Source organism: Nothobranchius furzeri, chromosome 8, assembly GCF_043380555.1.
Source record: "Nothobranchius furzeri strain GRZ-AD chromosome 8, NfurGRZ-RIMD1, whole genome shotgun sequence".
NCBI classification, from domain to species: Eukaryota; Metazoa; Chordata; class Actinopteri; order Cyprinodontiformes; family Nothobranchiidae; genus Nothobranchius; species Nothobranchius furzeri.
Window position 1 is genome coordinate 41,706,621 of NC_091748.1, and position 26,370 is coordinate 41,732,990.

Sequence of the window (26,370 nt, forward strand, 5' to 3'; positions counted from 1 at the left end):
TAGACCATTTATTGCAGCACAGAAATACTGAATAGTTGCACAACTTATAAAATCGTGCATGACGGTTTGTTTAACCCCGCCTGCTGACGTGATGGCCTAAACTGTGAACACACTGGTCCAAAAATAACCAGACCCAACCGTTCCAGACCGGCGATGGAAACGAGTTATTAGTGTCAGGAAGCTTGTTACAAGTCATGGGTCCATAAAGGTTGTTTATGCTTGACGCGTCCGCGAGGTCCGCACGGCTCCGCGCGGAAAAGTTGCGTCATTTTGCGTCATTTTAACAACCACGCCCCTCCACCGCATCTCCGCACGGCCCATGATTTCCGCAACGCACACCTTGGAAAATTTCTAACCACGCGGACGGTCGGACGTGGAAAAACATGGCGGACCAGCAAGAACTAGTACAGCAGAGGTTGGTAAATACAGACATTTGTATGATTCAGCTCTCAGAGATCACCGTGATCAACATGTTGTTAATAATTCTTGGAGAGAAATAGCTCGCACTGTCGGAAAAGACGAGGACGCTGTTAAAAATGCTGGAATGCCATGTTGTAAACAGTAATTTCTACTTCTACTATGGTGTAGTGTTGGATGCATGCTGTAGAGCTCCATGCTGCCCCCTACAGTTCGGGAGAATATTGTCTCACCGCAGAGACGAGCCGCATGAACCATAAACGCTGCGAGTTGTGAAGCGCGTTCCATCCGCGAGCCGCATCACCGCGCGGAAAGTGAATGCGTCAAGCATAAACCAAGCTTAACATAGCATGGTGACCAAAAGAACACGGCAAAAAATGTCCCAAAATCAGTACGAAATCACAAAACAGAACTAATGTGGTGAGAGCTTCTGAGAAACCTGATCTAAATCCTATTGACCATTGGTAGAAGGGGCTGAAACAGCAGTCTGGAGAAGGAACCCTTCAAACCTGAGACAGTTGAAGATGTTTGCACAAAGACTGTTTAGAAAGGTTGTGCAAAAATATTGGAGAGAATAGTTGCTTTAAAAAGAAAACCATTATTCTGCTAAATTACAATTCAAAAAGAACATCTGTGTTTAGGGATTTTCAGGGAGTTTTATCAGTGACACAGTCAGTGTCAGATGGCTTCAGTGATCACTGTGGGTTTGGCTTTTTAAAGAGAAGGGCAACAATTCAATTTGTGTCTTAAAATAAATTGATTTAAATATATGTTTGTATAATTTTACACATAATCTTTACATTATTTAACTGTGTAATAGATCTGTCACTATGAAGCCACCTGGCTGTAGCAGGGGAGTAGTAAAACGATTCCAAGTGCGCGTACGCTGTGCTGCAGTGTAAATGCTGCAGTGACCCAGCAAAATCCCAAAAACCAAAAAGCCATCAGAGCGTCAAACCAAAACTTATTCTGTTTTCAGTGAAACGTTATATCTGCATGTGGCTTTCACAAGTATCACCAATCTCACCATTAGCATAGGTGTGTTTTAATGAAGGAAGGAAGAAAAAACGATGGGAAAAGGTGACTGAGATGTTGAGATCTTCATGTTCTTGGAAATCCACTCAAACAAACAACCACGCAAAAGGATGACCCTCCATCAAAAAATATGCTGTATGATGAAGAAAGGTGACTTTTGATACATTTCAGCTTTTTTCATTTTCTGTAACAAGATGGAGATCTTTTATCAGTCTGAAGCCAGAACTGCTGTACTCCAGTCTGCTGATGGAGCCGTTTCAGAGCTGGAGATGAAAGCAGGATCATTCAGAGAGAACATGCAGCTCCACTGGTCACAACCTCCAAGTCTCCGAACAAACTTTTCTCCATCGTGGATCATTTTCCTGTTCCAACCACAACTCATTACTGAGACACCTCATTCCTTATCTGTTCTTTCACATTCTAATTTTCTTCTGTAATGATGTCACAGCCCAGCGTTGACCTCCTCCATAAAACCTTTTTGTATCCTGACAAAATCTGACACTCAAAAGCTCAAAGAAACGCATAAGAAGTCAGTTTTGTTGTACAAAAAGAACATAAGTAGAAATCTAAAACTCTACAAACATGTTATTAAAATGTCCAAGTTACTCATAAGAGCTACATTTTGAGTGTAAATCATCAACATATGAAGAAGGCCCAGCAGCGTCTCCACGTTCTGAGAGGAACAACCTGGAGGAGAGGCTGCTGGTGACTTTCTACAGAGCCACCATAGAGAGCATCATAACGTACAGCATAACAGCATGGTACGCAGGGTGCTCAGCTGCAGACAGGAAAGTACTGCAGAGGGTCATCAACACAGCCCAGAAGATCACTGGCTGCTCTCTGTCCAGCCTGGAGGTCATTTAAAAACTCTCGGTTCCTCAGCAGAGCGAGTAATATCATCAAGGACCAGTCTCACCCCAGCAATCACGTCTTTCAACTAGAACCATCAGGTCGACGGTACAGGTCACATAAAACCAGGTCAAACAGATTCAGGGATAGCTTCTTTCCCAGGTAAATAAGCATAAAACAATTAAAACTGCTTAGCGACTGTCAAGGACACCGTCTACTATTATGCTGCTATTCTAATGCCATTTTTTACATGATATTGTAGCTGCTATTCTGTATATATTGTGCTATTTGATATTTATTGTACTTACTATTGTTTTGTTTTAGGGGACCTTTTATATTTAGAAGTATTATTGTATTGTGCACCAAGGGAGTGGCACTCCAATTTCGTTGTATCCTGTACAATGACAATAAAGGCTATTATTATTATTATTATTATTATTATTATTATTATTATTATTATTAAGATGGATAAATCCCGCCCATTGCTTTGTGGGGGTATGTTTGAAGCCAAATGGGAGGATCCCACCACTACCATTTTGACCTGGTCACAAGTCTTGTCATGCCCAGACTATCCAGAATGGGAAAAGAGGTGGAGCTGAGGGTGAGGCTGTTACGGTTGGAACACATACACCAATGCAGCTACAAGCTAAGTTAGCCTCACCAAGAAGCTAAGAAGGAGCTCCGGTGTAGCCGACCCCAGAACTTGTTCTGTTTTGGAGCCAGCCCCTAGCGGATGAGGGTGGAACCGCAGTTTCTGGAACTTCCACGTTGGGAGCAAAGCCAGCGGTCTTATCTGCCCCCTTGGTGTAAATGCAATATTCTGGGTGAGCTGTGAGATCCCAGCATACAGAGGGGATTGAAGCTCTTAAAGTTTAGATTTAAAATAAAGGGGTTCCAAAAATGAGCCTTAGTGATCAAAGAAAACCGTCTTCCAGAGAGAGAAGGTGGAGGACGACAAAGGCAGAGAACACAAACGTTTTTGAGCTGCAGTGAATTTGTCCAGCTGGTGACGGAAAACGAGTTCTTCATGTTATAAAGCTTTTCTTATTTTTGTTGATTCAGTCAAAACGAGACCACCCACCACCCAGATGGAGCCAAGCCACTATCAAGGTTCACCTCCGATGGGACATTATTGCTATACCTTACAGCTCTAATCGTATCCATGTGCTCTGCTTCTTTTTTCTCCTTGTTATATTCTGCATTGTAATCAAGCAGCAGCAGCAATCAGCTGATGCATGTGAATGACACAGTCTCATTTGAAAAAGGCGTCGATACGTCTGGAGGTGAATTTATGGAACACGTGTTGACCAGAACAAGATTAACTTCGACCCAAATGAACGCAAAGGAACGCAGCGACCTGTCTCATCTATTATCTCTAGTGCTAGTAGATCAGCCTGTGCACCAGTGTGTGTGTGTGTGTGTGTGTGTGTGTGTGTGTGTGTGTGTGTGTGTCAGACTTAAAGAATGGAGAGAGACAGAGAGGGCAGAAGCAGATGGAATGGAGCTTCCATGTTGGACTCCCATCCAAAGACAAAATATCACTGTGCTCCTGCAGCTATCAAAGCACGCCGCGATTCAATAACTCAGATATATCAGGATATCAAGAGCATGACAGACGTGAAGAGAGTAAAAGAGCGTGTGGAGATTAGAAGAGAGGGCTTGGGGAAGGGAAAGTGGAGCATGTCTGAAAACTGGATGTGTGTTATTATGACAGGCTATTTTAACTGTTCACATGTAAATACAGTCAGAATCCCAAAAACATAGAAGGAGCCAGGAGTCATGAATCAGAGGTGACAGGTTGGTCTGTGTGGGGCTGGTCTGGTTAAGTGTGAGTGTGTGTGTGTGTGTGTGTGTGTGTGTGTGTGTGTGTGTGTGTGTGTGTGTGTGTGTGTGTGTGTGTGTGTGTGTGTGTGTGCTCTGCTGAAATGTCACAAATGTTTGTGCTTTCATCACATGTAACTCTGAGAGCTCCTGCCTCTGGGAGGATCCATCATATTTAATCGTGCTTCATTAAAGAGGCCATATCATAAGAAGTCAAAAATCCTAACTCCTTCAATATTTATGGAGCAAACGCCAACTAAGCAGGAAAATATAACCGTGGTTTTGATTCTAGGTCACTTTAGAAAGTTGACCGACTCCTCCTACACATTTTTACCGTCTGAAGTTTGTCTCCACTGACTGTTTGTTGGATGCTGTTATAGAAACCCAACTTTTGCACCAAAGATTCAATTCTTTATGAGCAACTCTGAATCAATCCTCACCCTGTAAGATCGGAGGAATCGGCCTTTATTCTAGATAACAAGGCTCCACTGAAGCATCTGTATCTGAATAAGCCATACAACATGCATTTAATAGTTGTTAACTTCATCATTTAAATGTAACTGGACCACATAAGTAGGTGATGGACTGATTTGGAAAAAAATAAATGTGAATCAGGTTTGTGATTTTCAGATTTGGGCCTATGTAAACATGGCCATAAATACACTGTGGAGTGACAAACTAATCACCTTTTCTCCACTCCAGACTCGATCATCTCTGCTAAATGTTTTTACACGAGCAGCTTCTATGCACCTTCAGATGGTAGCATGCCATGCACACGTCACTAAGACCGTCTAAAGCAGTGGTTCCCAACCTTTATTCCCTGCTGAACCTCGAGCCTGTGTCCAGGACTAGCTAGGACCCCAACCCCAACTCTACACACATTAAAAGTGATCAAATGAAGCTTTGATACAGACATGCAGAGTTATAACTCAAACATAGTTTGGTTTACTACCAGGTGTGTTATTAGGATTTTATAAATCCACCCTGACCATTAAGTGTTTAGACTCTTCTTTCTTCTGATCATCTCATGACATAAATACAGAAAATGTGCTAAGATTAAATAATTTTTGTGATAATAAAGTAAAACTTATTTTTTTAAAAAGGGAAACATTATTGTTTCTTAATCTATTTTTAAAATCTGCTATGATTTGCAAGAAATGTTACTGCAACCAGGCAAAAAAAAAAAAGTACTTTATTGTCATGAGCCGATGTTGGCAGAGGAGTTAAGTGTCCACCCTGTAATCGGAAGGTTGCAGGTTCGAGCCCCGCTCAGTCTGATGATGTCGTTGTGTCCTTGGGCAAGACACTTAACCCACCTTGCCTGCTGGTGGTGTTCGGAGGGACCGGTGGCGCCTGTGCTCAGCAGCCTCGCCTCTCTCAGTGCGCCCAGGGAAACTGTGGCTACATTAGCCCATCACCATCCTGGGGGTTTCTAGGACTTTACAAGCTGCTATATAAAATATGAACCACTTACCACATAAGGAATATTAACTAGCAATATCATGTTTTTATTAGTGTAGTTAGATTTCTGATCAGATATGAACAAAAAACCTTTTGGACTTGATAATCTGTGCATCCTAAACACCAAACTACACATTTAAGACTTGTCATTTTCCTTTGTGTTGAATTTCTGATTACATCCTAAACCCAACCTCAGATCAGGTGAGTCTTTATCCGATATAAAGGTTTCATGGTCTGGGATCAAGTTTTTACCTAAAATGTGTAACAAACTGTTTTAAGTAAGCCAGGGACATGACGAACATCAGAGTGATTGTAGTGGGAAACAATCAGACTTTTTCAAGATCACAAATGAAGACAAAGACACTTGATGATTTGAACGAATTAAGCCAGCTTTCCCCACTGAATCAGCAGCCTTTGTGCTCTCAGTGGGTTTTTCCAGTGGACAGATGATGAAGTGAAGCTTTGAACATCCTTCTATCGTCAGTGCAGACACAATCTGCACCTCAGAGAAATCTACATCACAGCTACGTCTTCTGTTCCTTGTTCTTGCATTTTTTATTCAGGAAGGTGTTCAGTATTGAGTCAGACATCACAGGACACGGGGATTGATTGGGAGTCCTGCAGCATAAGCAAAGTGATGCACTGCTTTCTCTTATTGTACAACAGTATTAATCACACATCAGCAGCGGACTCAATGAATTAAAGTTTGAGCAAAATGCAAAAACAAAAGTGTTTCCCACTGTCGCAAGAGATAAAACTATTGTTAATAGAACACAAAGATTCTGACCAAAAAATGGACACAGAGTGAATTAATGTGTGTGTGTGTGTGTGTGTGTGTGTGTGTGTGTGTGTGTGTGTGTTTGACAGAAGCACAGAAGGCACAGTAGGTTGAACCAGTCGATTTGAACGTATCAGTGTGTATTTCCAATAGTGTAAATAATGCAGAACCAGCAGCTTCCCATGGATGTTGTCTTCATTCATTTTTAACAGTCCAGATCTCTCTCTCCCGCTCTGGGGATGAATGGATCTGCTCATGAGTCTGGGTGTGTGTAGGAGTGCACGTGTGCTTTTAATGTGGTAAACTCACTTTTTAGATGAGATCACAAAGAACAGGCAGGTTAACGACTGACTGCTAATTGCTTTTGGACTGCTGGAGTTAATTAAAGCATTTACATCCACTACAATAAAAGATTTAAGTATTTGTCCTGCCCTCGCTCCTCGCTGTTATAACTTTGGCGAGGAATAAGGAGAAAAGGCACCTAACTGGATAGATTAATACGCTTAAATACACAAACACGACTGCTTTGACAAACGAGAATGGAGCACCCCCATAAAATCACTCCAGTTATTGTCCCACTGCTACTCCAGCATGAGTCTCCTGATGACTCTTGCCTTGTTTGTAACGTGTTTATGTTTACAATTCAATACATGTTGGCAAAACCCACAGAACAAGGCACGTTTTAGGTTAACAGACAGGTTGTTGTTTCCTTTGACGCTGTGAAGCCCGAGGCTATGAGCAAGGACGCAGCAGGGACTTCTGCTCTCTGTGAGCTTTCTGGGGTTTTACGCAGCCACTAACTGCATTAAATAACATCAAATGGTCAAACACCCAGCTGAGGAATCCTCCCAACCTCCACGTCTGTCTTCACACCAAGCACATGTGTTTGAGGGAGAGCAGGTGTTTCTGTGCCAGCGTGAGTCTACGTGCGTTTGCGTTGGAAAGTGAGCGGTGCCCGGGGCTCATTGCTCATCTCAGTGGGTATAAATAGAAAGAGAGTAAGCCAGGAACATACAGCATCTTCAGATCCAGGGTGAGAGAATTCAAAAAAATAAACATTTAGTCTAAGAGAGGCGGAATCAAAACTACAAGAAAAGACTTAAGGCAAGTTTACCTGTTACATATTTTAAAGCAATTTCATTCTGTTTGTACAATAACATTTGCAGGACAAATATTTTTTATTGCTTTTAGTAGATTTTGACAAACATCTTGATTAAATGCATTCCTCCAAGAAATCCCAGCTCTTTAATATCCATATATTTGAAGTTTCTAATATTATAAACATAATCTCGATTACAGACTGAAAGGATGAGTAAACCAGGTAACTGTTAGCATTCTGTAACAAAATGCTGATTCAGCTCTTCACCGCTGCTGTCTCGTGGCTGAAGTGCATTCCTGTGAGCTGCATACAGACGCCAGAGTTCAGGTACAACCCAGCACAACACTCCTACTATACCAGGAAACCATGGTACTTCTCACTATGGTATTATGAAGGTGTCTCCTTTAAAAGTCATTAACTGTTGCAGAAGTTCTGAAAAATCAGTTTAATGAAGAAAATAGAAAATCTAAAAAGTTGGCAACAGTATTAATTCTCACTCCCAGCAACTCTTATTCTGAAAAACTTCACACTGGGTTGATTCAGAGCCTTTAGTTTTATTTCATTTGAGTAAATTATTATTATACAGGTTAACTAAACGTGGTTCACCAGGTAAAATGTGATGCAGACGAGTGGAAATCCAGTGTTTTTAATCCTTTCTAAAGGTTCATCACATTCACGACTCCCTACAGCACATCACAACTCACAAAAGGAAGGAGTTCATCCTGGAATTGACACTCTTTGTCACTAAGAGTAAAGACTGTGATTCAGGTCGAGAATCAGAATCAGAATCCATTTATTGTCATTGCCCCAGCATCCTGAAGCATAGCAAACTGTCTCCAAAGCACAGGCTGACCAAGGTGAAACACAGACGTAGAACAAAAATAAATAAATAAATCAGATTCTGAATCAAATCCCCACCCCAAGAATTGGAATCAAATTGAATTGTGAGTCAGACTCCTAGCTGTAAGGTTGAAAAAGCAGAGAGACTCTTACTCAGAAATAAAAATCTCCAGGTAACCTAAAGTTTTCTGATCAATAACAAGATAAACCCCACTTGTGGTGTTTATCCATGCTAACTTGTTGCTTATAAATTATTTTCAAACTTCTAATGGAGAAGAGAACTATAAACATGGACATAATTTTCCCTTTAGAAGTGGGGGGGACACGGGGGGGGGGATCTTTACAGTATGCTCTAATGGGAAACAGGCTTCAACACAAACGGTTGTTTTCCGCTTGGTCCTAGAGCTCAACCAGTGTCAATTTAATATAGCGTAAGGTTGTTTTTGGATGGTAAAAAGTGCAGGGGTCAAAACTTGACTTTGGAAAAAGTGGGGGGGGGGACATGTCCCCCTGTCCCCCCCCAAAATTACATCCATGACTATAAAGATTATTTTCTTATATCAGGTCCAACATCTAAAGTAACAAATGACTTCTTATGTTTCAAAAGACCTGAAAACTTTAGGATTTCTTATCCACAGATTGGTGCATTTTCATGAGACCGTTACCAGGTCAGCTGACTGAACTACTTTGAATAATGTGGAGAGATTTAACTGGTTTTATTGATAATGATGTTTCCCAAAATCTTTCCCAAACAATCTATGTACAAAAACAGATTTTTATAAGTAGTTACAGAACAAGGTAGTATGCCTTTTGCTGCTATACCTGTTTGTCGCCCAATTAGGGGACATTCTGGCTCGAAGGGTCCCATAAGTCATCACACACGGATGAAATTCCTCTCCACATTTGACCCATCCCCGTGGGGGCTTTCAGCTGCAGCTGCGGCTGCGCTCAGGATCTATGTGGTGGTTTAACCTAACAAGCAGAGCTGAACCAAGAAAGACTGAGACGAGAGATGTGTCTGGATGTCTCAATGACAAGAGACATGTCTGTGCCTACCTGGCTGTCTCCACACCTGGTGTCCATATTGTTGCTCCTCAAAGACGGAAAAGGGGCCTGAGGCAGAAGGAGGGAGGGAGGGAGGGAGATAGGGAGGTATAACATTAAGAAAAAGCACTTGTCAGATCGACCATTAGAGTACCATTACAATACCAATCTCTGCTCCCCATTTTTCCTTTTCACAGTATGTGTGTAATTCTCTTGGTGTGCCTCTAGTCACCAGCCTGGAGATGAGATCATTACCTGTGACTGCAAGGCTAATGTCAAGCATGGCCCACAAACACACACACACACACACACACACACACACACACACACACACACACATACACACACACACACACACACACACACACATGCATTAGCGTACAACAGGCCGACTAAAAAGAATAATGTGACTCTGCCTCAGTAGCAAAACTACGGTGACCGCGGGGCTCGTCTCCATTTGGATGAAGCAGACGGTTTTACAACCTGCCTCCAACAGCAGCAGATGAGAGGAACAAGAGGATACAGAGAGAAGGGAGGAATGACAGAAGGATGAATAGAGGAGCATCTAATTGGAGACATAGTGAGAACGAGTAGCCTCCTCTCTTTCTGATGGGGGGGGGGGGGGGGGGGGGGACTTGCTTCACTGTAACGGGAAAAAGTGCAGCTGCAGAGATGATGTGGTTCAGAATACGCTCATTAGCCATTATGCAGCTGCAAACGACAGACGAGAAGAAATGCAAATGACAAGAGAGGTGGAACTGGGTCAGAAGGTGGGGGTGACTGACCTGGGCTCTAATTAACTTCCCCAGCAGCCCGACAGCTCTTATTTCATACTGCATGCTGTTCCCCTGCAATATCACTACTGCAAGTGTGTGACATGAGGGGGCAGGAAGACTGAACTGGGTTTCTCTGCTTGCACTTAAGGGAATATTTGCAGTCATGTTGAAACAGTGCAGATGTTTTTTATTTCCCACGAATGATCTAGTTGTCGTTAGGAGGAGGCCAATTAAACTGTTCAGCTATGGTCTTTTGTTATTTCAGATGTTTATACATTTATGATATTAATGTTCTCGTAAATAAAAAAATAATTTAAATATTACATTTTCTTCAATAAAATCAATCAATCAATCAAATTTTATTTGTATAGCACCTTCTACAACATTATCCGAAGCCCAAGGTGCTGAACAACATCATTAAAAGAAAAACATTCTCAATACATGGGCATAAAAGCACGATAAAAACATAAAATCATAAAATAGCAAGCAAACAGCATTACAGATAAGAGATATTGGAATAAGACCAATCGATTACAAAAAACAAATGTCAGACAAAATAAAATCAAGCATCCGGTATAAAAAGAAGAATAGTTAAAACCATAATGTTAGGGCAATTCAAGTGACCCTAGCGCTGAAACGCAATCAGATAAAAATGAGTCTTTAAACGAGACTTAAAAACTTGCTCAGTGGCAATTCGTTCCACAGAGTTGGAGCCAAAATAGAAAAAGCACGACTACGCCTCGATCGAAACTTTGACCGGGGGACCACCAGAAGTTCCTGCTCGGCTGAGCGAAGAGCCCGAGATGGAGCATACCTGTTCAAAAGCGCATTAATATACGAGGGGGCACTGCCCTGGAGGGCCTTATAAACGAGAGTTAAGATTTTAAACTGAGCTCGATATTTTACCGGGAGCCAGTGCAGAGCAGTCAGCACTGGGGTAATGTGCTCTCGACATCTAGTGCCTGTCAGGAACCTAGCCACAGAGTTCTGCACAAACTGGAGCCGTGCAACCGTGCACTGGGCCAGACCAGCATACAGAGCGTCGCAGTAGTCCAGCCGGGACAGGACAAAGGCATGCAACACAGACTCCAGATGAGCTCTGGACAGCAGAGGCCTGATCCTGGATAGTCTTTTCAGGTTAAAGAAACAGGACCTCACCACTGTATTTACATGAGTGTCAAGATTAAGTGCTGAGTCGATTTTAATCCCCAAATTACTGACCATTTTCTTTTCATAGGGTGTCAATGGGCCAAGGTCAATAACAGCACCAGAGCCATTTCTTCTGCCAGGACTAAGTATTATAACTTCCGTTTTGCTCTCATTTAGGTGTAAAAAATTAGAAGCCATCCAGCATTTTATGTCCTTCAAACAATCCAGTAAAGGAGAAACAGATCTATCCTCCCCACGTCGAAGAGGGAGATAGATCTGGCAGTCATCAGCAAAGAAATGAAATTTCATATTATACTGGCGAAGGAGGACTCCAAGAGGAAGCAAATACACTGCAAATAGGAGAGGACCAAGGACAGAGCCCTGTGGCACACCCCAACGAAGTTTCACGCTGGGTGACGTTACCTCACCCATCTGAACACTAAATGTCCTGTCTTGAAGATAAGAGCGAAGCCATTGGAGGGCCTGCCCAGTTATCCCCACCCAATGCTGTAGTCGGTCCAGAAGGACTTCGTGGTCAACTGTATCAAAAGCTGCAGATAAGTCCAGCAATAGCAGAACAACATCATTGTCCATGTCACAGGCTAAAAACGTGTCATTAAAAACCATTAACGCTCTTGTTTTAATGAGACTTGATGGAAGTTTACTCTTTGTACTTTCCTTATAATCTTCATAACGCTACATCGTTAATGTACATTTAACTATTGACTGAAACTGTATTTATACCTTGTTTACAGTACTTATAAAAATGTATTATTCATTTTGCTTTTCCTTTATATTAATTTACTTTTCATACTGAAATTCTCAAAGTAAAGCAATGTGCTCACTGTAAAGCTTAAAACAAAGCAGGAGTTTTCACTTTATAAACCATAGAAATTAAAAGTTCTGTTTATTTTTGTTCTGCTTAAATGAACGACAGGAAACGGTCAGGAAAAACAGTAATGTGACTCTCCCTCCACCACTTCAGACATCATTTTTCTCTCCTTTTAATTCTACATTTCTTGATTTTATTTACATTTCTTACACATCACACACTTTGCTCCGACACATTGAAAAGCAAAGTCATTTACAATCTGAGATTACTCGCTCCATTCTACACAATGCCTCTCTCTCTCTCTCTCTCTCTCTGTCTCTCTGTCTCTCTCTCTCTCTCTCTCTCTGTCTCTCTGTCTCTCTCTCTCTCTCTCTCTCTCTGTCTCTCTGTCTCTCTCTCTCTCTCTCTCTGTCTCTCTGTCTCTCTCTCTCTCTCTCTCTCTCTCTCTCTGTCTCTCTCTCCTCTCTCTCTCTCTCTCTGTCTCTCTCTCTCTCTCTCTCTCTCTCTGTCTCTCTCTCCTCTCTCTCTCTCTCTCTCTGTCTCTCTGTCTCTCTCTCTCTCTCTCTCTCTCTCTCTCTCTCTGTCTCTCTGTCTCTCTGTCTCCGTCTCTCTCTCTGTCTCTCTCTCTCTCTCTCTCTCTGTCTCTCTGTCTCTCTCTCTCTCTCTCTCTCTCTCTCTCTCTCTCTCTCTCCTCTCTCTCTCTCTCTCTCTCTCTCTCTCTCTCTCTCTCTCTCTCTCTCTCTCTCTCTCTCTCTCTCTCTCTCTCTCTCTCTCTGTCTCTCTGTCTCTCTCTCTCTCTCTCTCTCTCTCTGTCTCTCTGTCTCTGTCTCTCTCTCTCTCTCTCTGTCTCTCCCTGTCTCTCTTCTCTCTCTCTCTCTCTGTCTCTCTCTCTCTGTCTCTCTCTCTCTCTCTCTCTCTCTCTGTCTCTCTCTCTCTCTCTCTCTCTCTCTCTCTCTCTGTCTCTCTCTGTCTCTCTCTCTCTCTCTCTCTCTGTCTCTCTCTCTCTCTCTCTCTCTCTCTCTGTCTCTGTCTCTGTCTCTCTCTCTCTCTCTCTCTCTCTCTCTGTCTCTCTCTCTCTCTCTCTGTCTCTCTCTCTCTCTCTCTCTCTCTCTCTCTCTCTCTCTCTGTCTCTCTGTCTCTGTCTCTGTCTCTCTCTCTCTCTCTCTCTCTCTCTCTCTCTCTCTCTCTCTCTCTCTCTCTCTCTCTCTCTCTGTCTCACTTTCACACTCCAAACGTGCACACTGACAGTGTGTCTATCACATGATGATCATAGAATCACGTGAAAACGCACAGGAATATTAAATATTAATCCCACATCCATTATAGGCAACAGAATATGAAAAGAATTAATCATGGCACACATGGCTGTCTAGATTCGTATCATTGCTTCTTATCTGCCTTCATCTGATGTGAGGATGCATTACAGGAAATTACTGCTGGCCAATGAGAGACCAGAATGTGCAAATCTGTTTTTGGTGTGAAAACCTTCTCGTTTCAGGTCTATAGCTCCACCGACGTTCATCTAGCGTGTTATTTATCATGTTTTGTTCGATCAGCTGATCATGTGTAAACACTGGTTTGATGCTTCCTGTAGGTTGTAGACAAACTTGATCAAAATGTAATGATGCCACAATGATATCAGCATCGTAAACACCAGAATGAAACACGGAGGTTATACAAAGTCTACTCCAGAGGTGCATCAAGCTGTGAAGGATCCACTATGTTGAGAAAATATATTTGTGGGTTTCATACAAATCGTCTTTCAAACAGCTAATTTTACTACTTATTCTTGTTGGATGTTGTTTATTGGATTGGATGATTAAAGATATTCTCATTGAGTCAAGATTCTTCCTAAGACATGTCTATAGCATCAGTGTGTGGAGAAGACAGAGAGCACAATGCTGACTCCTACACCGATGAGGAGACGAGCGCTTGGATGGAGGCAGTGTGTTGGTGTGTGTGTGTGTGTGTGTGGAGGGCGGCATCTCCCTTATTGAATAGAACAGGACTTATCACCATTGGGGCCAATCTCAGAGAGCTAACGAGATGATTTTCTTAAACCAATCACGATCCCTTATGTCAAATGTTTGGGACCAAACTCTATCCTCTGTCCTCAAAGATGACTAAGCTTAAAGGTAAAACTGGAAAAATGAGAATATGGTGCAAAAACCATTTATTTTAATAATCCAGCTTAGACCAACAGACAATCTAAAGCACAGGCATTAAAGTCAGGTCCACGGGCCAAATTTGCCCCGTGATTTGTTTATATTTGGCCCGTGAGGTAAATATCAAATATATATGAAAACTGGCCTGCTGGCTCATTTTGCCACAAAGACTACAAATCCCATAGTGTTTTGTGGTGTCAGCTGAAGCACCCTCTCCTTTCTGTTTACATTCATTAGCATCCATGCTTCTAGTGTTGCCTTCAGCAGCGTTGCCAAAATCGCCTTTGTTTGAACACCAGTAAGACAAATGAAATGGTGACTGACTTCCAGAGAAACTCTCCTCCTCACTCACCAGTAAACATCCAGCGAGAAGACATTGAGGTGGTGAATACCTATAAGTTCCTGGGTGTTCACCTCAGCAGTAAACTGAACTGGTCCAACAACACAGATACTCTGTATAAGAAGGGCCAAAGCTGCCTCCACCTCCTGAGGAGACTGAGGTCCTTTGGAGTTCATTCCCAGCTGCTAAAATCCTTTTATCACTCTGTGGTTGGCTCTGTTATCCACTCGGCTGTGGTCTGTTGGGGTGCAGGCAGCTCAGACTGAGACAGGAAGAGAAAGAACAAGCTAGTTCACAAAGCTAGCTCGGTTCAGAACTGCAAACTGGATTCAGTTGAGGAGACGTGTGAAAGGAGGGTGCTGGGGAAGATGACCACCATCTTAAAATAAACCCTCCCACCCGCTGCATTCCACTGTGGAGACCATGGACAGCTCCCTCAGAGGCAGACTGAGACATCCCAGACGTAAAACAGAACGCTACCGTCAGTCATTCATCCCCTTTGCAGTAAGGGTGCATAACTCATCAGTGTAAGCTGTACTGGCATTATCCTGGTACACAATAACACCAATGTAATATTCATCATGTGTTCAATACTTGTTCAACACCAGATTTACATACTATGTCCGTGTCTATGCTGCATACTGTTGGAACCCAAGTTTTTCCTTTTTATTTGTGGTTTTTAGCCGTCGAATGTTACAATTCTAGACTACTGCCCATGTGTTTAAGCATGTACCTTTGTTATTATTTTTCTTCTAATTATTCCCTTAAGTGTTGGTGCTGCTGTAACAAGTGAATTTCCCCACTGTGGGATCAATAAAGTCTATTCTATTCTTTTCTATTAAATACAGGCCATTTGCCATTTTACCATTTCACATGTTACTGAGGCCCTAGAATGTTCAATGAATTAATTATTTTAGTCTTGTTTTGTTGAACACAATTGCAGTGTGGTTAAACTACATACTAGAATTAACACTGTTTGCTATCAGCTTTGTTAGATTCTGAAGATCAAACAAGTTAGCAAATTAAGCTCCTATCATATATAAACATCTAGGATATTACTATAATCGATAAAAGTTCATACACCAATGGGCTTGGTCTATATTTAATCCAAAGACTAATATTTAATTTAAGATATTTAAAATTGTAGCAAAAGTTTATTTATCAAACAGAAGACTGAATGGAATCTTTGCTTATTCAATAACCAAATATACACTATTTCTGTGTTTCGTTTCTCCAGCCTTCAGAGTACAGACACTTTTTCTCAGCTCCCTTATCTTGCTTCCCCAAGGCTCTCTGTGCTGTCTGCCTACAGAGCACTTCTCTGCATTTCTCCTGAAACCACTACTCTTTTTTTGGAAATATGGACCTAATTAACTGGTCATTCAACGCGATTGATAAGATTTTTTCCACGATGAGAACGGAGAAGGGGGCTCCCACCTGTTCCGAGGGGACATTCGCAGCGGGATATGCACTCGATTCTTGGGAGGTCTGACGAATCGTGTGCCTCTCTCAGTTGTCCATCGAGGACGTGGAAGATTTGTGGACGTTCGGCCTGATGTTCACTGGATTTCTTCTGATTGGAGTGGGAGGATATCTGGTTTTCTGGAAATCTGGGAAGACGGGAGCGATTGGAGTGCGACCCGCGCCCATGGAATGTGCCGCTCGTGCGGTGACCTGACCTCACAGACTGGGACGTTACTCGAGGTGAACCGTAAGCTGGATAATGTCCTCGCGGCGTTGCCTGTATTAGTACGCAAGATGGATGTCATCTCGGAGAGGGTCGCCGGACGATGTGGGGATGTTTAGAATGTAAAATTAGCTCACTGGTGGACATGAATGACCACTTAGAGACTCCAAGGCGGAGAGGAAAATTATCTCTGCCTGCCCCAAACAAAGCCATGTTTATCCCTTATCTGACGCCATAGCAGCCTCTCAAGGCTGTTCAACACGCCCTCACGAAAGGAGGAATGCCGACAGATGCTGTGTCCCAACCTTCCCCCCCCGGCCTTCAGATTGTGACTTCTGCTGAGGTCAGCGACCTGCGGGAAACTCAATGTGCTCTCTGTTCCTTATCTCTCCCTCCCACCTGTTGGTCTGCAGCTGGTTGATGCGCCGTACCGGCAGCTCCCATTGGAGGCTTCAGGATCCCGCCTCCCCATCAGACTCTGATGTTGTATCTGTGCTGTTTGTGCTTCCATGTTAAAGGAGTTTTTTTGTATAATAGAGTTACTCCCCGCTGGGTCTAACTCTGCTATGCCTTTTTTTACCTTACCCCCAATTATCCTCATGTAACACCCTTTTCATCTATCTATTAAGGTAGCGCGACTCATGTTGCGAATGACCGCAGTCACCAATTCTTGTCATGTGTCTTACCCACGTATGTCTGATCTTTGAATTGTGTGCACTATAACTCAATTTCGTTTCTCTGTATGTCCTGCACATGTGGTAGAAATGACAATAAGAACGATAAAAACTTTGAAGAGTCAGGTTTAAAAGTTAAGAATTTATTACTAACAATTTAAAGATGACAACTTAAAGATGACAATTTGAAATGTCAATTTGTAACAGCTTGATATTAAAACTTGTTATTAAAAGCTTTACCTGTGTCTGAATTAAAAGCTAAAATGAAATGCGAGGTTTGGATGCGTGGATGATATCTCAGAAGATTTCTTTCAGAGAGAGAAATGCGTTCTGGGTGAAAACATTGTTTTTGCAGCTAACTGAATTGTTTCTTAGAGAGAACAGCATCAGACGCCATCAGACTGCACGGCTCCTGATGGATATTCTGTGGAAGAAAAGGTACAACTTGACCCAGCTGGGGAAGTGTGACCTTTGGGTCACAAATATGAGGCCATTCATGTCACTACACAATTAATCCAATCCAATAAATGACACCCAAGAGCAGTCAGTAGCAGAATAAATAGAAAAGATGTGGCAAGTTTTCCATGTGTGCTACCCAAGCATGCACAGGATTTTCACCAGGAAGACATTTATTTCCAATAAGCATTGTTAGAATATGAAAATAATCAACACAATCATTACAGGTGTACTTAATTTTTATGCTAAGTGGATTTTAAAAAGCAGAAGAGAGTCGCCTTTAGGGATATGAATTGTTTGCTTTTGGAATTATTCCATTACTTTTACCTTCTTTATTTGATTTTTTTCCTGCTTCTATCTTTCATGGTTGATGGCCCCGCTGCAAGCTCCTAATAACCTATCATGAGTCCTGCACACTCAAACACCCTACCACCTGATGACTATTGAGGCACACACACACACACACACGCACGCTCGCACACACACACCTACACACACACACACACACACACACACACACACCACTGTGCTGGACACGGGGGATGTGGATGACGACAGCCATCAGTGAGGCCATTAATGGGCCTGTCCCCTGGTTACAATACAAACTGAGAGGAAGCAACAACAAAAAAACATTAGCCAATTCTGCTGAATCCTAATGCTATAATTAGCCTAGCATGCTGCTTCCCGCTTGCATCCAAAAACTTAGTAGACTAGCCAGCAGTGAAGTATCAACATGAAGCTCAGATAGAGAGAAGATCGGAGGAGTCATCTGATGTGAAACTAAAACACATAGGTTGGATTCATATAGATGAATAGACTCCACCTGAACAAGAAGCTCTGAGCTGTCCCTGATTTACACTAAAAGAAGAAGCGATCAGGTGGTAAGTTTGGAGTACAAGAGCCAAGTGAGCATGGAGAAAGTGATGGAAGCAAGTCACTTAACTGGTGGGGAAGTATAAAGAAGGGATGGTCCACGGGAAGGTTGGAGAGTGGTGTAGACACATAGGACTGCCTCTGTGGCATACTGATGTGAGGCATGCAGTCAGCATGGCCTTGACTAGGCAACCAAGCATGGCTGGGCTCCTTCACAGTGGCTTAACTGCATCTTCCTGTTGTGTGTGTAGTTTATTATAAAAGGGAAAAACAAAGGGAAGATGAAACTAGATGCTAATGTGTTATTTAAATAAAACAATGTCAGACTGAACCTGTATACACATGTATATGTATGCTGACAGGTGATTGAAGATGTACTGTGTGTGCTCCGGTGACAGTAGCTGTTCATTATGCTATGTGTGTCTCCTCCTCCGACGAAGCCTCTGTTATCACAACAAGGAGTCCAAGCAGCTCCGGTGCTAGCTTTGTTTCTACCCCACAGTCCCACAGCAACTCTCTGAGCATATTCTGCTCTCCAAAGAAGGCATACTGGATTTCCAGACCACCATAACCATCTCACAGTTCAACTCTTGAACCACTGAACAAAAAATACAAAAATAAAGAGTGCTTCTTAGTTTCACCTTTTCTGCATCTTCTGCTGGTACATGTTTAGATGTTTAGCTTGTCTAGAAGTTAAAGTCAGAATATGCTGGGAAGTAAAGAAAAACTTGATAAAATGATAGAATACATCTAGTGCTGTTTCATCAGTTGAACCTTTTCTAATTTTTGAAGTAATAAAAAACTTTGAGCAACACAGGGATTAATTTGGAGATGTTTTTTTGAAAATCTTGGTTCCTCTACTAACATCCATTAACAGGTGTAGTTGGACCAGTTACAGTCATCAGCTGGGAGTCATCCCATCTGAATGTTTAACCCTGTAAGTCACAGACCATGTATAGGTGACAGAGAAGCAGTAGGAACATGTCCATGCCTCTCTATGCAACATTATTGGTCGATTGGTTTTCTGTTCTTATCTAACACACAGAGTTGCAAAGGTTTTACCTAATTTATTTGATTGGTCCTCCACCCTAAATCGTTCCTTCTGTGTGAAAAACTCAGCTGGATCCTCCTGGGTGAATGATATAGGTGAATACCTTCCATCTTCCTGACGCGCATGCTGCAGAAAACTCTCTATGTCACCCCTCTCCCCCTTACAGACTTATTCTACGTGCCCATTCCATGGAACAGTGAATTCATTCACTGAGTCCTAACAGAGGAAACCCAGAGGATTATATCACTGCAAAGGGAGCTAAGGTGATCACCTCTGGGATTTTGAGCTGATGTTCCAGATCTAAGCCCCATTTAGGACCCCCCTCCCAAATCAGGCCAGACACACGCCTGTTACACATCAGCGGCACATGTGATCTACCACTAATTCGATAGAGCAGAAGTGTGTTCAGTTGTTGTTGTGATAATGCTGCTGTGTGTGTAAACACAGATCCACCGGGGGGGGGGGGGGGGGGGGGGGCTTTTCATTTAGTTTTTGTGAACAAACAAATGTCGGTGACTTCACAAGGACGTCTCTTTCATACTATTAAGGGTAACAAGAGTCTGAAAAGAGCTGTCCAGCGTGCACAGGTGACTGTTCTGTTTGCACTCTTGCTATCTGATGAAGCAGATTAGCTGCTGAGTAGTTTTGTGTGTCTCTGTCTGAATCCTGATTTCACAGGGCCAGTTCCAGGCACCAGCCCTGACACAAAGCTTCCTTGGAGCCCGCAACGTGTGCTGCAGACTGGAGTTACCAGCCTCACAAAAATACAAGTTTTTACTTCCATCCATTCATCAAATATACACTGGGGCAAAACGGTATTTAGTCAGCCTCCAAATGTGCAAGTTGTGCCACTTAAAAAGATGTGGCCTGTAATCTTCATCATAGATCGATCAATCCTTCAATCAATCAATCAATCAATCAATCAATCAACCAATCAATCAATCAATCGATCGATCGATCGATCGATCAATCAATCAATCAATCAATTAATCAATCAAAGTTTATTTATATAGCGCTTTTCACTATCCAGAGGGTGACCAAAGTGCTTAAAGAGCAAGTCACCCCCTACCAGAGTCTAACTCCACTCTCACTTCATGTTTGAAAAATGCAACAAATGCTGTTGCCTGGCAGACCGAGAGGGCGGAGCTGCTAACAAATACACACACACACAGGCTCACAACAGCATTGTGACATCATAATGTACCAGTTTACATCATAGCATACCTCTTAGCCAATAGCGGTGGCAGATTTAAATTCAAATACAGTGCAGAGTTTTTACCCGACGACGGCGCAACACTGCCAGTTTTAGGCAGAATATTTAAATTTTAACTAAGATGCACTGAAGTGGCAAATTATTGACGACACGTGTCTGCAGCACGATTAGACACACATTTATTTAGTTTATCAGGGGAAAAAGTTTATTTGGGGGTGACTTGCTCTTTAACATTAAAATTAGAAACAATAAATTGACAATAGAATAATAAAATGTAAAGCTAGTATAGAAGCAAATAGAATCAGAGTCATTCAAACAAACATAATAAAATCATCTCCATTTTAAATAATAATAAAGATGTAAGATCAAAACACAAAACTCAATGCAGATTAAAACTCCCCTGAATTGTTAAAAGCCATTTGAAAGAGGTGCGTTTTTAATCCAGACTTACATTTTAATCAGTAGTCATGCGTAGGTGAAGTGGTAAGTTGTTCCAAAGTTTCGGAGCTGCTACTGATAAAGAGCGATCTCCCCACTGTTTGTATGTGGAGTTTGGAACGTGTAGATAATGTTTACCAGAAGATCTTGTTTCTCTGCCTTTTGTGGTGAGAGACTATCGCAGATGTAGGGTGGTGCGAGTTCATGGATAGCTTTAAACACAAACAATATGACTTTGAATTCTATTTTAATTAAATCTAACCGGCAGCCAATGAAGTGATTCGAGAACTGGAGTGATGTGTTGTCACCTAGAGGTGGAGGTAAGCAGACGTGGAGCCGCATTTTGGACCAGTTACAGACTGGCAAGATGTTTTTTTTTTTTTTTTGCCAGATGTACCTTCACTATAAGAAATCAAATGAGAGAAAAATAAAAAAGATATAAATCACACTGTCAGATTTTAAAGAATTTGTTAGGTAATTATGGTGAATAAAAAGTATTTGGTCTCCTACAAACAAGCAATATTCATGGCTCTCACACACCTGTAACTTCTCCTGTAAGAGGCTGCTCTGTCACCCACCCATTAACTGTATTAATGGCACCTGTTGGAACTCCTTATTAGTATAAAAGACAAATGTCCACAACCTCAAAAAATCACACTCCAAACTCCATATGGCCAAGACCAAAGAACTGTCATAGGACACCAGAAACAAGATTGTAGACCTGCACCAGGCTGGGAAGACTGAATCTGCAGTAGGTTAGCAGCTCGGTATAAATAAATCAACTACGGTAGTTATTATGAAAGTGGAAGACAAGATCACTGATAATCCCCCTCGATAAGGGAGCTCCACGCTATACTTCTAGCCTGGCCTGCCAGTCTCGCCCTCTGTCTATTCTACACAGAGAATGAGTCTGGATACTCAGGGGCAGAGAGCGTCATGAACAGCCCACCGGGACAGTGCAAGAATGCCAGATAGGTCAGTCCACCCCTGGTTATGTCTTTTTTTGAGTGGATGCCACCCAGTTGTTTCCTGTTCATGTTGAAGTGGGAACAGGATGGAGAGCCACAATGTGAATGGGCATTTCAGTTAGAAAACTAGGAATTATTATTAAGATTATTTTTTTGGGAAGAAAAAATATGCTGCATGCCCTGGGCCAAATTTTACTCAGACAATCCAAACAATTGAGGTTCTTTAATGGGTTTGAAGTTATACACACACACACACACACGCGTGAATGGCAAAGGAAACTGATGTTTCACTGATGCACCTGAGAGCCACATGACTTTTACAGCAGTGTATTTTGACTTCAGGGTGATCCTTTTTAAGGATTTCCAAGTTGAACAGCATGCAGACTAAATTCTGCACAACTTACAGAGTCATGGCTAAAGAAGGAGACAGTACAGGTACTGGACTTGTGTTTATGTGGCCCAGAGTTGTCTTCAACATGTGAAGATCTTTGAAAACAAAAAGTGTGACTGACCATCTGAGCACACTGGACAAAAAGACTAAAATAATTCTGTTAACTATCAGCTAAAGCTTCTTTAAAGTGGCAGTGCGTACTTTCCTAATGACAGAGGGCAGTACATACATACATACATTTATAGGTAGTTTTACACCATATCGCAATGACTGTCGCTAGTTTAAAAAGATATTACGTTAAATGTTATTAAATGTTGTTAATGTTGTTATGTTAAATGTGTGCAGCACTATCTCTGAATGTTTTGGTTTCAGGAGAGGGAGCAACAGCTGTTTCCAATCAGCTGATCAGCGGGCCGGTTTATAAGGAGGAAGGTGGACATGACTCGACGCCGGTAGAGGACAACTCAGGGAGAAATTAAAAAACACGGGAGGTGGAGTGATAAATGTAAAGAATTGGTTAAATGGTGAAGAAAGGAAATATAAGTTGGTTATTGAGTATCTAAAACACAGTGGTTTGTTGATTGGAATTTATTTATTTATTTATTTTTTACGCTCTTACTCCGACTCACACTCCAGCACAGTAGGTGGCGGAAATGCACCTAGAAGTTAGATGCCACCCGCCAATAAACACGAAGAAGAAGAAGAAGACTCGACGCCGGATGATTAGCTAGTGACTGGTAGTCTCTAGCCCTCGCTTATCTCTGCTTTTGTTCTCTCGTGTTTTTCTCTCGTGACTTGGATTAATTCTATTTTTGGATTTTACTCCACCTCAGGTCTGGATAATCATCAGAGTTTTCCCCGACGCCGTTTTGGATTTTTATCTGGTTAGTTTCCTGGTTCACCCTCCTCCAAGTGCCGACCCAATCTCCTCCATCTCTCGCTCCCTCTCCAGAACCACACCGGTCCGGATCCCATTCCTCATTCACCTCTACCGCTCTACAATCATTACCTGGACTCACCCCGGCTCACGCCTCTCATCTATCTAAGATGTAAGTCCCCCAGCCAGCAATTCCCCTGCCATTCTACAAGTCCCATACTCACCTCTGCTACTTTTCCCTCTAGACGCTGCTTCCCGTTTCCGCACCCGCTGGATTTTCCAGTGCGCCCTTAGTTCACCGTTTCATCAATAAATATATATTTTTTTCTATACAATCTGACTCTGACTCTGATTCTGCATGTCCTGGGTTAGACTCTTGCCCCACAACATGACAGAATCATCAACGTGGATGTTAAAGTCACCAACAATCACCAGTCTGGACAGCTTCACAGTGGAGGATAGAAAGTCACTAAACTCCTGAAGGAAAGAGCTGTTAGGACCAGGTGGACGATAGACCACAGCACAGTAGAACGGGTCCTTACGCCCGACTTTAATCAGCTGCAGTTCAAAGGAAGCAAAGGGACCAGAGGTCGTAGAGCTACATGGAAGATGGTCTCTGAAAACAACAGCTAGGCCTCCACCACGACCAGAACCCCGGGGCTGGCTAAGAAAAGAATAACCACTCGGGCAGAGTTCAGTCAGAGCAGAATAATCAGATGTTTGCTGCCAAACTTCAGTCAGAAACAGAAAATCCAGGTTTCTAGACAGAATGAGATCATTGAGCAGGAAGGACTTATTGTTAACAGAGCGGGTGTTTAATAGAGCCATGCTGAGTGAGGTGGAGGAATCAGAAACTACAGAACCAGCTGGAGTTAGTGGACGTAAATTAGCAGGGTTAGATCCACGGTGTTTATAAAAACCACTTATGGAGGGAACAGGAGGAGAAACCACTGAGGAATGAGGATAAACCGACCTTAAAAAACTTGGACGGATGAACCGCGCCGCAACGCAGCCTGGCGGGAATGCGGAAGTGGCGCTCAGGTCGCCAAACAAAGGACAAGAAGCTAGAAGATCACGCTGATGTTTACTAGATAGACCACTCTTTAAGAGAAGTCTTATTCTCACCTGGATTCCTGCTCGTTTACCTCTTTTCCTCCGACGTGTTCCTGGGACCGGATAAACATCGCTGGAGGTGCCCTGACTGGAATCGTTTGGCTCTGGGCCATTGCGCCACTCAGATAAACAAACAGGGAGGTACGTCCTCGGTGCATCTCGGGCGATCGTGAACGAATGGAAGGATAAAAGAGTCTGGCGATCATAGGAGATGGTAGCAGGGACACTACCGAAAAGGGTCGTAGACAGGAGCGAGGTGGAAAAGAGGCGGTTAGTGGAGAAAAGTTTGAAAAAGTGGCCGGTGACTGCGGCTAAGACAAGCACAGGCGCCATCTTGTTACCGACCGCAAGCGACAGCCGAGCACCTTGCTACAGAGAACTCAGCAAGGCCACATCCAGAACCGGGCTGACACAAGTCATGGGCCACAGGACACAGGAATCACACAGCAATTCCACTTTTAGCCAGACTGAAAAAATTTTGCCATTTAGCCAAAGGTGGACAGTTGAGAGCTTCCGGTTGAACGTCCTGAGCGAGAGTGGAATTCACTAATGACTGAACAAGAGTTTCTTTCAAACAATATTATACAACAAATTTAGGATTAAAAAAACAAAAGAGATGCTAAATTGAAAGAAATACAAAAAGTATGCAGCAGGATTTGACCAAATCTTAAAAATAAATAAAAAACGAATACAAACGGTGTAAATAATAACTAACTATATAACTAACTGTATTGTTAATCAAGAAATAAGCCATTATCATTATTGATTTGTATTTGTTTCCTTTGTTAACAGAACAAGCATTGTGTAATTTTGATAATGGTGAAAGGAGAATGGTAAAAAGCTCAACCGTGTCAACTTTCTAAATTTGTTAGAAACTCAAAATGTAAGAAATTCAATAAACTTTAAAAAATTAAGATGGTAAAAAAATAAACCCTCTAACTGTATTTTCAATAAAAGCCCACCAAATCTCTTTGTTCATGTGCTTATTTAGATTTTTGTCTTTTTCTATATTTTCCAAACTTGTTACAAAAAACATGAAAGTAAAAAGACCAAGAGAGGTGTTGGCAGTGGGGAAAAGGGAATGTACTTGTTATATTTATTCTCATTTAAAAACATAATAAAACAACATAAATTCTGTTTGTTCAAATAACATGAATGTTTTCATGTGAAGTAGAGCCAGACGGCTGCTCTCTTCTTACTGTAGTGTCTGACTGTCCAGCAGACAACAGGAGGTCTGCTCTTCCTTTGTGTCGCCCTGAATCTTTTATCTCTACTGGTCTCTCAGGAAAAGATCCAGAAATGGATTTAATTCATTAGCGGAGATGAGAGCAGCATGCGGGGGGGTACATAAATGCGTTTCCAGTGTGCTATGTTGTGAAAAACAAAAGGAAAGTATAAAAAGTGAAAAAAGGCTCAACAATGCTTTCTTCTATCTTTAATGAAACAAAATGAGCAAACTGTCATTTTTCTGTCTCCCACTGCTCCCCCACAACCTGATTACGCTCTCATGATGATGGCACTACTTCCTGACATCTAATTGAAATAATGTTGTATGTAATCACTTTAAAAGACTAGCAGGAGACATGCAAGCTATGAGCAGAAGTTGAGAAAGCCAACAGCCCTTTAATTGTATCTTCACTAATGCGTCTGATTCCATCAAACAAGCGTAAAGCCACCAGGAGATGGGCCGAGGCACAGCGGTAGAGCTGTTCAATTGAGAGATAAATTGTAGAGTAATGGGTTTAAAGGCTGAGAGAGAGAAAGAGAGGCGGGTTTAGGTGGATAGGCTTCAGCCATTTTTTGGTACTAGCAAACGTTATCCCACATAATCTGTCAGAAATCTTCCGAGTAGCACAGAAAGGTTGACTTTCTGAGAAACGGATCTTTAATACAGTACTTACTCACAAACAACCCAAGTTTGGTTTTCACACTCTTACTGCGTATTCTACAAAACCCTAAACTGAGCCCAGGAGGACTAAAGCTGTGTGAACACAAAGCAAAGACACCTTATGAGTTGTGTTTG

General features: G+C 42.2%; 1 protein-coding gene across 1 annotated transcript in view; it reads right to left on the minus strand.

Moving 5' to 3' along the window:
• Nucleotides 1–8,947: 8,947 nt before the first annotated feature.
• Nucleotides 8,948–26,370, minus strand: part of LOC139071488 (microtubule-actin cross-linking factor 1, isoforms 6/7-like) — a 359,785-nt gene continuing 342,362 nt past the window's right edge. The window contains exon 5 of the mRNA XM_070553988.1: nucleotides 8,948–9,413. The gene's annotated coding sequence lies outside the window, so the exon portion shown is untranslated. The remainder of the gene's footprint in view (nucleotides 9,414–26,370) is intronic.